The sequence below is a fragment of the Maylandia zebra genome, linkage group LG10 (genome assembly GCF_041146795.1).
Source record: "Maylandia zebra isolate NMK-2024a linkage group LG10, Mzebra_GT3a, whole genome shotgun sequence".
NCBI classification, from domain to species: domain Eukaryota; kingdom Metazoa; phylum Chordata; class Actinopteri; order Cichliformes; family Cichlidae; genus Maylandia; species Maylandia zebra.
The window spans coordinates 23,043,854-23,059,026 of record NC_135176.1 but is presented as its reverse complement, the minus strand read 5'-3'; the positions used below and the strand labels follow the sequence as shown (position 1 = coordinate 23,059,026).

Genomic DNA, 15,173 nt, shown 5'->3' with positions numbered 1-15,173 from the left:
CTTATATATATTTTCTTCTAGCATTAAAAGTAATACGTTATTATAATCAAAATTTTTACTGCTGTGTTATAGAAACAATGATTTCCTTCTACATGAGTATTGCAGTTCTGGCAACAACGGCTTTGGCAAAAGGTATTTACTGTAAAGTAAGATATTTTACCTGGGTTTCAATAAAGACACACTGAATGAGAGAGTAACGCAGAAGGCAATCATTCGCACATTCAAAAAAATTGACTTAAAACAAAAGATAGAAATCATCTTGGATCAACTTTAATGTTAAATTTACATGAATTTTTTTTTAATATAAGAAATTAAGGATGTATCTCACCCCGTGGTACTTCAGATAGGCTCCTCCTCCCCCCCCCCCCCCCGCTACCCTGAATTATACATTCCATAGAAAACGGATGTGAAAGGCAATAAATTAATATAATAAATAATGTTTTCCAGTCGGTGTAAATGTTTTAAAAATGTGTTCTTTTTTGTTGTTTTAGATTCAATTGTGTGCCATTTTTCAGAATCTCCTGGAAGTCATCATTGTTTCGGAGCTGCAGGACAGCTGCTAATTTTTCATCTGCCATTTAAACCTAACTCTTCACTTTTAATCATGAAGGATGACAAACACTGGATTTTATCAAAAAAATATCAGGGGAAAATAAAATTAAATGAGGAATATGCAGATCAGTCACAAAGCATAAGCAATGAAATGCTTAAGTTAGGTAAAGCTATGAAGAAACACTCAGGATATTACGTGTTGGAGGAATTCGATCATCATGGAATATTACTGAAAAATGTGAAAGTGTATTTGAAAGTACAAGGTAAGTTTATTATCATTATTATTATTTATTTGTTTATTTATTTTTTTAAATCAAGATTTTGTTCAATCTCAGGTTTTTTAGGTTATGTTATTAACAAAACACTGAATGCACAAATTGTAAAAAAAAAACAAAACAAAAAAAGGTGAAAAAGTATTGGTGGCGAATGACTTAAGATAAACAAATGTCAGAAATGAAACTTAATGATGTCTACGCTTTAATTTGTATCAACAACTACAGCAGCGTACTTGCAGTTACTACTGAAGAATAATTTGAAAAATAACTAATTTTTAGGTTAAAACTACTGATTACCACTTTAACCTTTCAAATGATTTGCAATATTTATTTTGTTGTTTCAGAAGATATTGAAACATCCATGTACAATGTACTGTGAATTAATATTTAAACAGAAAAGTGGAAAATTGAATAAAAATTCAAAAATAAGATACACTGACCAAACAGGATTCATGATTACATTATAATTTTCATCTTAGACTTTCAACTAGTATGACAAAACAAATTAATAGTTTTACATTTTAACAGGATTTAATAATAATGTAATTAGCTATGAGACAACTTAAATTATTAAATAATTCTCATTGTTTTTCTGATTAACAAAAAAGAATAGTTCCTCTGGAACATGTTTTCTTTCTTTCTTTCTTTCTTTCTTTCTTTCTTTCTTTCTTTCTTTCTTTCTTTCTTTCTTACTTACTTACTTACTTACTTACTTACTTACTTACTTACTTACTTACTTACTTACTTACTTACTTACTGACTTACTTACTTACTTACTTACTTACTTACTTACTTACTTACTTACTTACTTACGAATCTTTCAGCTCCAGTGTCAAAGCCAACACTGTCTCAAACATGCTGGGCACCAGAACAGATGAATGTCAGCTGCTTCTCTGAGGGAGATGTACAATTAATTTTGACTCTGGACAATCACTTTCTGATACAAAGCAAAGACCAATCAATGAGCAACTGGACAGCTGAGAAATCCATTGTTTCAAAGGTTACCATCAACTTGCATGGGATGCTGACAGGAAACCTTATGTGTCGAGTTTGGAACAATGTCAGCAGAGATGAAACAACTATTCACCTGGTAGCCTGCAAAGGTAGTACATTTGGTTAACAGATTAATAAAATTTTTTGACATATCACTACACACTTTCTTTTCAAGGAATTTAAACAGGTTAAATTAAAGCAGCGGTCCCCAACCTTTTTTGCGCCACGGACCGGTTTATGCCCGACAATATTTTTATGGACCGGCCTTTAAGGTGTCGCGGATAAATACAACAAAATAAAACTAGTACCGGTACCGAAAAAAAGAAGATTTATTCATAACACACGTGAAAAGACCCAGAAAAACCGAGTTAACGATAAAAACAATAACAAAATAATGCTGAAAACCGATAAAAACCCTGAAAACCATACATTTCACACCTGAGCCTCAACTCTTGCGGCCCGATACCAAACGACTCACGGACTCAGGGATTGGGGACCGCTGAATTAAAGTATTAAAGCAAATTAAATTAAACACGTCAGCTTTCAAACAGAGTCCTGATATTCAATATTGTTTGACATTTGCTTTTGCATTCTAGGTTCTGTTACAACTTTGACAGTGGCTGTGATCACAAATGTCATCATGCTCTTTGTCATTGTGATTTTGAGTATGGTTATAAAAAAGTTTTGCAAAAAAAGAAGTCCCGCAAAGGCTAATGAGGGTAAGTAAAATAAAATAAAGAAAAAATAAAATAGGAAATATAGTCAGGAAAACGATTATTTAAAGAACATAGTTTCCTTCAAATCACAAAACACTCTTTTTGCTTGCTTTTCTCCCACAGGTAATTTGGATGATGAAATTATCTACACAGATGTTAGAGTGATAAGAGAGGCCAATTGAAACTGCATTTTCTGCACTGAAACCCAATGCAGAAAAATCAACATGATAAAAGTTCCAGCCCTGAACTTGATCTTTAGGCGGATAAGCAGCTATTAAGATAGATGGATGGATCAGTAAATACATACTAAAATCAGCATCGAACTCCAGGAAACTATGTCATATATGATTGTTCTAACCTGGGTTTTTTTATTTTTATTTATTTGTTTTGCTTTAATGTTGAATTTTGCTTTGTAGTTGATTAAAAAAAGTTCAAATTTTAGCAACCATACACAAACACACACACAGAAGATCACTTTTTAAAATCACAATATAATTGATATTAGGGCTAACGTTATAGCACTTGAGAGTTTTTGCGATTTACGTTGAATTGTGCAGCTATATGACATTTTTACTAAACCTGTATTTGAATGTTTGAAACTATTTTAGAACTTTTTAAATACTTGGAAAAGGGAGAAAATAATTTTCTTTACCCTAGATCCTGGTTTCTAATTCAATGGCCATTAAAAATGAAGTATGAGTGATGTTTTTATTGAAGGTGTGTAGGATCATTTATTTCTTTATTATTATTTCCTAGATGCTATGTAATGATTCTCAATGACTGTTCAATTTTGTGATTTTACTGCATTTTCCTGTAGTTTTTTTTTTGTCTTTTTCTTTACTGTAGTCACCAGACTTGTACATTGCACTGTTTTCAACCTAAAAGTCAATGTCTCCTGTGCAAATGACTAAACTCCCCAGTGACAGCAATTCTTATGAATGTGAAAATGCTACTTCCCACCACTTAAGGAACTTAAACGCTAAATACTCTGTATATGTGGCCACATCTCATTCTCTTTGATTCTGTCAATGTATCTCATTGCTGTATTTCATCTTTGTAGATGAAAATAAACACCCTAGGTTGTTACTATGGCTTAAGCAGAGAATAGAACAAGCTGTGGTTTGAACACACTCTGGTTTTCATGTCTTATGTGAAACTTCCTGTTTGTTTCTTTAAAAAAAAAAACCTTTGGTAATACTGACTATGTTGATGAGTGTACCAAGTGGATGGAAGAAAAAAAAAAACTATAATGGTATGTTCACTGCTTTTCTGAGAAGCACTTTACAGAAAAGACGTCTTACTGCATGGCAGACAGCTGATGCTTTGTCGTTATATTTTTAGGATTTTGTTATCAGTATCAGTAGAATAATAAATATATGAAATTTTTATATGATGTTTTAAAACATCATTTACACTTCATGATGTTACTCTCAGTGTAAAAGTCTGCAAAGCAACAAGTGAAAAGGTACAATAAGTGTATATTCTCATTTCATTCAGTATTCCCCAAATGCAGGAGTAGTTTATGAAACTGGAAAATGTACTGCAGTCGTACTGTGAGGTCCATTTTCTCCGCAATACTGGAGAACACCGGAGAAGGTATAAATCATGTTGCTGATCCAGAATCCTTCCCTTATTTTTTTATTCTTATTATTTTATTATTATAGCACTAACAATAAACAATAAGTAATAACTATAAAATAATTTATTTATGATGATTCAGTATTTCAGAATATCCACTGTGCAAGGCAGAAAGCTTATTAAATGTTTAAACTCTGGCGATACAATAATTTTGCTACTGTAAAAGCAGCATTTTTGTCGTATTTGAAATATAAATCTAACATAATCTGTGTCTTAATGTATTTTTTTTAAAATACATGTGTGTGGGTTTTTTTAATATCGTAATTATAACAATCCATAATTATGTGGATATGCATATTAGATAGTTTATAGTTACTAGGTTTTACGTGGCCTAGGACACAATTTAAAAACTGGTATATAGTTTGACGTCCACGCGTTTCACCCAAGTTGAAATGGGGACTCTGAGTCGCTGCATCTTGTAGCTGTGTCGTCTTAAATTGGTCATGTGATTTTGACGCGCCGGCGCATCTGAGGGTTAAGTGAAATACAAGCCCACCAGAAAGGCAGGGGAAAAGCCCTGTAACTTACTTTAAAACAAAATATGTTCCCCAAAATGGTGGGCAGAGCTACAGACTCACGGCACCCTCACCCAGTTAGTTAGCGTCTAATAACCATCACTACTTAAGCAGTTAGTAAAAGTACAGGTAACGTTTTGTTGCGCTGTTACACACACACAGCATTTGTTTTGTTTTAATTCTTCAGTTGCAACAAGACAACTTAACAATGTGTAGTTAACTGTTATTGTTCAGGAGCACAGGCAGGACTGCCTGATTGTAAAAACCCTTGATGATGTGAAACACAAGAGTTGAATTGCAAATAATGTAATGATCCGTACTAGCCACATGATGGGGCCAAAGTCCCAAACTGGAACTTGGGCCTGGGGCCAAAATCAGACCGCAAAGACTCCAGCCCCACTCTACTGACATGGTATGCAAATTTATAAGAACTCCCTGAACTACCAGAGCTTTTTCTCTCAAGTTTTACTTCTTTTACTTTTCTTTTTTGTTCTTTCTTTGTGTCTTAACACCTAGATGCACACATGGGGTCAAAAATGACCCCATGGGTTGTTTTTCTTCAAAATCTTTAAAATGAAAAATTGTAATATATTCATATTCCTATATCTTAGAGTGATATAATGGGACACTTGTTCCTGTATCACCATTATAACACTGGTCCGGGATCAACTTTGCAACTGACAAATCATGAAGTTGTGATGTCATAGCTTTGCAATGTGGGGAAAAAGAAAAAAAAATAGTCTTGTTTATTTAAAACTGTCTTCCGAAACAAATAGTAAGCATTTCAATTGTTTTGGTTTATTTAATAATTTATGCAATATAATAATCATGTTATCAAGTTACGTTTTCATGTTGATTTTCTAGTGATAGTTTTTAATTATTTATTATATAATGCTAAATTAAATGCTCAGACAACACTGACAGCACTGGTCAGTTGCAATGCTGATCTTGGACCAATCTTGTTATGAAGACGTAGGAACAATACTAACACAAGATATCAGATCTTGCTTTGTACGTAGTGTAAAACGTACCTTTGAACAGTCTTTCCTATACATTATTATCAACAGTTTAATCCTGAGATGATTTTCGGTGCCTCTATACTTGTACTCAATACAGCAGCTTGGAAATGCATATTTAAAAAACGTATAGGTCTAAATTAGCCAGCTACTACAGTATATGTACATATTTGTACAAGTAAAGAAAAGTATGATACAGCACTAAGTGCCTTAATATGACATCAGTGACTTTAAATAGATGCTTCCTCATTTCTGTCCAAACCAAAACACCATAGCTTGTCCCGCCCTGCTGCCACAGAGAAGGACTACTTCTGCAGGTATTATTTATTGTGAGGTCTGATGTCATAGAACCATACATAACCAGTGATGGGAATAACAGAGTTACAAGTAACAGCGTTACTAACGGCGTTACGTTTTTCAGTAGCAACTAAGAAATTACTAATTACTATATTGTTACAACGCCTTTACCATTACTAACAAGAGAATGCGGTTACTATTCTTCAACAAACAGACAGTCTTTAATTATAGTTCACTCATTTTAAAACTACTCATATAAACTCATATATTCTGTAAAACTAACAGCTCTCAACTGTTCACCTGTCATCTGCTTATCATTATTTGCAGGCCTGTTTCTATAACATTAGGCTGCCTTTACATTTTTTCTCTCTCTGTCATCACTTTTTCTTTTGTGTTTCAGTCAATACACTTGAGAGGCTCCAGTTTTACCAGTCTATTGTTTACTGCAAAAGATCTGCCATTGATGGTTTGATTAAGAGAAGTAGTTCTAAAAATGTGTATGAGCCATTGATCTTCTTTTTTGTGTGTTTTGGCTTATTATTTTCCATCCAGCAACTGACATACAGTATTTTCCTAGTTTGAATCCCTTGAGCATGAATAACTGAGCATTGTCAGTTAAACACTGAATAATTTATGTCAGTTCTTCTGAGAGAGGATCTTTTTAAGAGCATTCCTGGGCACAGTGTGCTACTCCTTAAGCAAATTCTGAAAGTTAAAATTAAATGTGTGATCCTCACATTTGAAAAAATGGAAAGAATTAAGTCTAAACCCTCAGTGAGGTCATGTTAGGAAATGTCCGACAGGAAACTACTGGTGTCACATTTTCCTGAAAAAATACCCTTTGTTATTTCAGTTGCACGGGTTTTAGTTGTTTGCTGCTTTTCCTCTAATTGGTCTCCTTTTCCACATTCTTTCAGTGGTCTTTTTTGATATATATTTGTTTTTCTTAAACCTCATTGGTAACCTGCTGTGGTATCCCATACCAGACACTAAAAAACAAAAAACAACTGAAAAAACAAATAACGCGCACCTGTTCAGGTGCCGCTGGTTTGCTGTCTTGTACCTCCTCTTCTGCTTTCTGCTACTGCATTCTCTCATCTTTCCTCTCCATTTCTTACTGGAAGGCGATTACAGGGATTGGGGTACCAGCCATTATGATTATATTCATTGCAACATTTAACATTTTTCAGGTACGCAGACCTGACAGTTTGCCCTTTGACCAACAAACATGACTGGATGACCTCATCACCAGAATGACTTTGTAGTACAAGGGAACACAAATATATCTGCAACTACTATCATCGTACTATCATCTCAACTATATTACTTTCAGTTGCAGCCAATTCTTCAATGTGTATGTTAACATTTTTTTCTGTCCTTAGTTTTTGCTTCAAGGCTGCTTTTTAAAAGTAATGATAGTCATCATTGGAGAGAATTACAGAAAACCCTGAGAGACGAGATAAACTGAAGCAGAACTGCAAGAACCCAGAGACTGATGAAAGCTGTACAAAACAAAGAGGATTGAGCAATTTTGAGTGTTTTGACTTGTAATGAATGTAATGAGGCAAACAATACAAACAAAATAATAAGCAACATGTCAGTGGAAAGCCAAACAACATTCTCTCTCTCTCTCTACCTCTCTCTCTCTCTCTCTCTCTCTCACACACACACACACACACACACACACACACACACACACACACACACACACACATGCACACGCGCACACTAAATCCAATGTAACCCAATGGATGCACGGTATCATTTGTAACTTAGGGATCAGTATTTGCTCAAAGATACCACAACATGCTAACTGAAGGATGCAGGGATCGAGTCAAACATTTGGTATATTGTCTTTGTTGCATTTCCAATTAAATATGATAGGCTTTAAATTTGCACTTTTAAATTTTCCATTTTATGACAAAGAGTATTCCATATTTTGTTATATTTTTTAAACTCTTAATTCTCAAAATTAGAGCCAACAACATTGTTTGGACCTATATTCACTAAGCTGTTTGGAGACCAACTTGAATTTAAGGCACCTGGTGTGCTTGCAAAGTAAATGGCAATAGCTAATAAATAACGCTTTTATGTAAATCAAATCAAAAATCAAATCACTTTTATTGTCACATCACATGTGCAGGTACATTGGTACAGCACATGTGAGTGAAATTCTTGTGTGCGAGCTTCACAAGCAACAGAGTTGTGCAAAATACAATAATGTAAACAAGGAAAATACAAGAATGGCTACATCTGAAACTAATAAATATATGTACAATATATAATAGTATATGCATTTCTGGATGTGTATACTAAATATTTTTCTACGTGTGTGTGTGTGTGTGTGTGTGTGTGTGTGTGTGTGTACACATATTTTACAAATTAAATAGAGTAAACAATAAATAAAATATATAAAATAAAATATACAGAGTGAGACATGTGCAAAACAGTGGCGTTACTGTACAGTATGGAGTGCATAATGTTAAAGTTCCAGTAGTGAAGCTGAGGTGTCTATGAAGTGTTCAGCAGTCTGATGGCCTGATGGAAAAAGCTGTCTCTCAGTCTGCTAGTACGGGACCGGATGCTGCAGAACCTCCTTCCTGATGGAAGTAGTCTGAACAGTTTATGGCTGGGGTGACTGGAGTCCTTGATGATCCTCCTCGCTTTCCTCAGGCACCGCTTCCTGTAGATGTCTTGGAGGGAGGGAAGCTCACCTCCAATTATCCGTTCAGAGCACCGCACTACTCGCTGGAGAGCTTTGCAGTTGTAGGCGGTGCTGTTGCCATACCAGGTGGTGATGCATCCAGTGAGGATGCTCTCAATGGCACAGTGATAGAAGGTCCTGAGGATGCGGGGGCTCATTGTAACCCACATAAAATGGGGGTACCACTTTAAGGACTGATATGAGGAGAGATGGACAGCCTGCCCAACCAATCGAAATGCACAGGTCCCAGTATGTTTTGACCAATGGGAGAGCAGTCTGCCGCTGTATGTCCCACCTACGTGCTCTGTGTTTGCTGCTATGTGTGGAGGTAGTCGCGTGCTGGCAGGAGAAAAGAGAGACTGAAGCTTTTGAGCTGGAAAAAAAGTATTAGATATAAGTTGCAACCAACTGTGTTGCACATAAGTTCACTGGTTATCAGCTACCTTTCATGTTAAAAGTAGCCACAGTGAGTAAGCAGGCAAATGCTGCATTTTTCTGGTGACTTTAAAAAGTACCGCGTGGAGCTAAACTGTTAGCCTTTGTTAGCTCTGGTTGCTATCAACTGCCTGGAAGTTCATCTCAATCTGCTTCCAGAAGTAAGGTAACACTTGAAGCGCAACTTATGTTTATTTTTCCTTCATGTCGTATTACGGTTATTAAAGAGAAAACATGTCCTGTTACGTTATTTAGAGCCCTGCATTTTCTGACCGAGAGACACTATGCCATTGTCTTCGGCCGTGATGCGCTGAGATCGGTGAGCACATGTTGTATGTCTCAGTTAGTTCATGTCTGTTTCACATTTTATCGTTGAGAAACTGAATTAATCTCAATTGTTTGATTAATAATTGTCGCATATGCGACATATATGCATATGCACTGACTTTACTTGGTTTAATGCATAGTTTATGTAAGAGAGATGTTTTATTTTTGCAAAATTGAGTATTTTTATTGCAAATTTATGTTGAATGTGATTTAAACAAAATCCTAAGTTGTGAATTATAGCTAGAACAGCATAATTAATATTTGAATTGCTCTTCTGACCCTGTCTGTTGACAGGTCAGGTTTTTTTTTGTATGCTGAATTGTTCCTGAGGTGGATTCCTCCGGTGAAATAGATGGCGAGCCTTCCCACCTGGACTTAGAGAGACTGAGATTCGCTTCTTTTCCACTTGATGATCTGCTGCACCTTGCGGTGTGGTAGGACTGTATCACTCACACTTTCACGCACAGCTGGTTATACATAAGACCACTGACTGACATTCTCTCATCCCTATTTTCTTTCACACCCTGGGAATTTTTTGGACTTTACCCCTTGGACATTTTTTATTTGGGACTTTAAATAATGAGCTGTTGTGTAGAGCATTCTCCACATGTGAAAAGAGTGTGAGATTTTCATTTGAATGTACATTGGATTTGTGTAATCTGTTCTATAAGAGTTAAGGAGTCAGGTTACTAGGGTGCACCCGAGCATTGAAACCCGAACATTGAAAACCAAAAATAACACTTGGCCAAGTCATTGCTTTAGTAGTTTGTGTTTTACTTTTCTTTTAATTTTTGTAAGTTTCCTTTCTACCATTGTAAAGTGTCTTTAACCTGTGCTTGTCAACCTTATGGTTTATGTCACTAAAGTTGGCTGGTTCTTTTGAGTTACATTCTTGTCTCTGTGTCTCATTTGAATACACCCCTGTGCTCCTATAGTCGAGCCTATTGGCCCATTGATATATTCTTTTCAACAATTCCCCTTACTGTGTTACATCATGCCGAATCTTTTCAGTCTCCTGAGAAAGAAGAGGCGCTGCTGCGCCTTCTTCACTGTTTTGTTTGTGTGTACTGACCACGTAAGATCCTCAGCCAGATGTACACCAAGGAACCGGAAGCTGCTCACTCTCTCCACAGCAGCGCCGTTGATGGTGATGGGGGTGTGTACTTCTCTGCACCTCCGGAAGTCCACTATCAACTCCTTTGTCTTTGCGACGTTGAGGGTGAGATGGTTGTCTTGACACCAGTGGGTCAGGGCGCTGACCTCCTCCCTGTAAGCTGTCTCATCACTGTTGGTGATAAGACCCACCACTGTAGTGTCGTCCGCAAACTTCACAATGATGTTGGAGTTGTTAGTGGCCGTGCAGTCGTAGGTGTAGAGTGAGTACAGGAGAGGGCTCAGTACACACCCCTGTGGAGCACCAGTGTTCAGTGTGACGGGGGATGAGGTGATGCTGCCCAGTCTGACCACTTGGCGTCTGTCAGACAGGAAGCTAAGGATCCAGCTCCAGAGGGAGCTGCTCAGTCCTAGATCCTGCAGTTTCCTGTCCAGCTTCGAGGGAACGATGGTATTGAATGCTGAGCTGTAATCTACAAACAGCATTCTCACATACGTGTCTCTCTTCTCCAGGTGTGACAAGGCAGTATGTAGTGTCAGGGCTATGGCATCATCAGTGGACCTGTTGTGGCGGTATGCGAACTGTAGAGGGTCCAGTGAGTCGGGTAGTGCAGAGCAGATGAAGTCCCTGACCAGCTTCTCGAAGCATTTGCTTACGATGGGGGTCAGGGCTACAGGTCGCCAGTCGTTCAATGAGGAGATGGTGGAGGATTTGGGTACAGGGACGACGGTGGCCATTTTGAAGCAGGCTGGGACTACAGACAGAGAGAGGGAAAGGTTGAAGATGTGCGTGAACACTCCAGCCAGCTGAGCCGCGCATGACTTGAGGACGCGGCCGGGAATCTCGTCCGGACCAGTAGCTTTGCGTGCGTTCACCTTCCTGAAGCACCTCCGCACATCCTCCTCAGACACAGTGTGCGCACTGACGTCATCCGCGGTGCGCACACTGTCCGGTCTCATGGTGTTCGCTGTGTCGAATCTAGCGTAGAATACGTTTAGATCCTCACACAGAGAGGCCGTGGTCTGCGGTGTGCTGGTTTTCCCTCTAAAGTCTACGATCGTGTTTAGTCCCTGCCACATACTCCGAGGGTTGTCAAACTGTTGCTCCACCCTGTCCCTGTACTCACGTTTGGCTGCTTTGATCGTCTTCCGGAGTTGGTAATGTGCGTGTTTGTAGTCCGATGTGTTCGCGGAGGCAAAGGCCGTGCTCCGTGCCGCCAGTGCCGCCCGAACATCTCCGTTAATCCAGGGTTTTTGATTTGGGAAGGATTTAACTGTTCTGGATGGGACGACATCTTCCACGCATTTCCTGATAAATCCGCAGACTGAGTCTGTGTACTCATCAATGTCTCTAGCAGCCACGTGAAACATTTCCCAGTCCGCGTGATCAAAACAGTCCCGCAGCGCAGACTCCGATTGGTCCGTCCAACAGTGCACCGCCCTCCGGGTTGGAGCTTCCTGTTTCAGCTTCTGCCTGTAGGCGGGCAGGAGCAGGATGGAGCGGTGATCTGATTGGCCGAATGGGGCGCGGGGGAGGGCTTTGTACGCATCCCGGAAAGAGGTGTAGCAGTGGTCGAGTAGCCAATCTCCACGAGTGTTAAAATGGATGTGTTGGTGGAGTTTGGGTGAGACTTTCTTCAGGTTTCCCTTATTAAAGTCTCCGGCTGTGATAAACGCCGCCTCTGGGTGTGCGGTTTCCTCGCTGCTGATCGCGCTGTACAGTTCCCTGAGTGCTCGGTCAGTGTCGGCTTGTGGGGGAATGTAAACAGCCATAATAATCACTGCTGTAAATTCCCTCGGTAGCCAGAATGGCCGGCACTTAATCATCAGGTACTCCAGGTCCGGTGAGCAGAAGGATTTGACCGGGTGCACGTTCGCATAATCACACCAGCTGTTGTTGATCATGAAACACACACCACCGCCTCTGCTTTTCCCAGTAAGATCCTGTGACCTGTCCGCGCGATGCACGGAGAACCCCGGTAGTTGTATTGCGGAGTCCGGTACCTTGTCCGATAGCCAGGTTTCTGTGAGGTAGATCACGCAGCAGTCCCGCATCTCTCGCTGGAATGAGATCCGTGCCCGAAGCTCGTACAGCTTGTTCTCCAGAGACTGCACATTAGCCAGTAATAAACTGGGTAACGGTGGTCTGTTAGTGCGCCGTCTCAGTCGAACCAGAACGCCAGATCTTCTCCCTGTGCGTCGGCGTTTGCGGCCTCCAGGGCCAGAGAACAAAGGCGTCTCAGGTGAGATGAATGGGGGGTCTGCAAACGGAGCGTCCGTGTTGCAAAACTTGAACTCCGGAAAGTTATAAGAAAGACTGTCTTTTATGTCCAGTAAGGTTTGTCGGTTGTACACAAGGAGACATGTGCTACTCGCGAAAAAATGAAGGAAAAGTAAAATTAAACACAGAAAAAAGCTGTTGCTTGGGGGAGCTCGCGACAAGGCTGCCATACTCGGCACCATCTTGTTCATTCAGCTAAATAAGCTAAAGTAAAAAGTACTGTACATTGTGTAGAGTGAGGTATGAAGAATATCCATCACAATAGAGTAACAGATAGACAGAGACATACACAGACCTTGCCCCAATTTAGAATCTGGAGTTAACCAAACAACCATGAATTCGGACTGTTGTCCAAAGACATTACCTATAGAAAATCTGTCCTCTGATTTTATAACGCAGTGCTACAGTGCAAGAATATCAAAAACAGTAATGTTGGTTCACCTAATGTGTGTAGCAGTTGTTGTTATTGTTGTTTTATTTAATGACCAAATTAATCTCAAAAGTAATCCAAGTTTCCACCATTCTGCTTTGTTGTGAGATCAAATGTAAAGTACTTGGTTAAATTCTTCAAAGTTCTGTCTAACTGATTTTAAGCCAGAGGTTAGACAAGTTTCTTATGGGCCTGTTAGTTTCACATTAATGCTGCAGATGAGACAGTGACAGAAAAAGAAAGAAACTGTGGTTTGTAACTGTCAGTCTCACTTTTGGCTTAATTTGTTATTATATTAGTTGTCTCTAAAAAGGCAAGCAACTGTATGAGTGATGGTTTTAAAACTTTTTTCTGGCATTTTATCAACCATTAGGAATTAATAAAATAATGGTCAGAACAGTGGCATCAAGAGGCAAGCTATTCACCAAGAATAACATGGTTATCATATACAAATACCAAACCTTAAAAAGAAGAAAACATACACCCTAACAATATCCCTTTAAATATCCCCTTAACATGCACCAGTTTCTGAATACACTGTGCAAATATGAAAAAAGGAAAATGGTTGTTAATTTCATCCATCCATCCATCTATTCACTTATCCTTTTCAAAGTTGCAGGGGGTGCTGGAGCCTATCCCAGCTATCATAGAGCAAGAGGTGGGGTACACTGTGGACAGGTCACCAGTCTGTCACAGGGCTAACACACAGAGACAGACAACCATTCGTGCTCACATGTCACTCCCGCATTCACACCTGTGGGCAGTTTAGACTAATCAATTAACCCAACCCCACAAGCTGCATGTCTTTGGACAGTGGGAGGAAGTCGGAGTACCCAGAGGGAAGACATGGAAAGACGAGGAGAACATGCAAACTCCACACAGAAAGACCCCAGCTTGGTGGTGGAATTGAACGCATATAAATTCTTGCTGTGCGGCAACAGTGGTAACCACAGGGCCATCGTGCTTCTTTGAGGGATAGCTCAGTAGATGCTACCTACTGAGCTATCCCTCAAAGAAGCACGTTGCCACATGATCAGATCAAATCCACTGAACAGCTACCCTGAGGTACCCCTGAGCAAGATATCGTCCTTACACACTGCTCCCCGGGCACCTGATTTGTGGCTGCCCACTGCTTCACTGAGTGACTTTGTTAAATTCAGAGAGAGTAATTTCCCCATGGGGAGCAATAAAGTAAACATTACATTATCGGGATTGTCAATTTTTGTAAATTAATTTTGTAAATGGAAAATTATGTGGTTTCTAACAATTCACAGCTGATCATTGGGTTTTAAGATGGACAGTGATTTTAAATTAGACACTCAAATTAGGGCTACTGTCAAGTCCAGTTTTTATCATTTAAGACGCTTTGCAAAGGTAAGACCTATTTTATCCAGGCCGCATTTTGAAAGTGTAATTCATGCTTTTATTTCATCTCATTTGGATTACTGTAATGCACTGTAATACACTGTATTTTGGAGTTAGTGTCTTCTCTCTTGTCTGCAGCTGGTTCAAAAGGCCTCTGCACGGAAGTCATAGAATGCATTTTTATTCCTTTATGACACAGTTTGACCCTGATATTACTTTTTAATTTAATCTAATGCACTGATTTTATTGTTTTAATTTAATTTCAATTATTAGAGTTTATTTTTTAAATTTAATTTAATGTATTGTTGTTGTTTTTTCTCACGTCAACTGTACAGCACTTTGTTTTCAGCTGGGAGTTGTCTGAAAGTGCTATATAAATAAATTGCTTGCTTGCTAGCTAGACCAATTTGTACAGCTGTGGGTGCAGTAGCTGCTTTCTTTAGCAGCAAGGAGGATGACCATAAGACAACCTTCAGTCTATTAAAAATTCACAGTGCAGTCTCACGCTACCACATA

At 38.9% G+C, this 15,173-nt stretch overlaps 1 long non-coding RNA gene across 1 annotated transcript; it reads left to right on the top strand.

Annotated features, from left to right (window-relative positions):
- The first annotated feature begins 8,875 nt into the window (after positions 1-8,875).
- On the top strand, positions 8,876-10,344 carry LOC143420864 (uncharacterized). Its single transcript, XR_013100618.1, has 3 exons — positions 8,876-9,307; positions 9,397-9,460; positions 9,763-10,344. It is a non-coding gene; the product is annotated as an uncharacterized LOC143420864 (long non-coding RNA).
- The last annotated feature ends 4,829 nt before the right edge of the window (positions 10,345-15,173 follow it).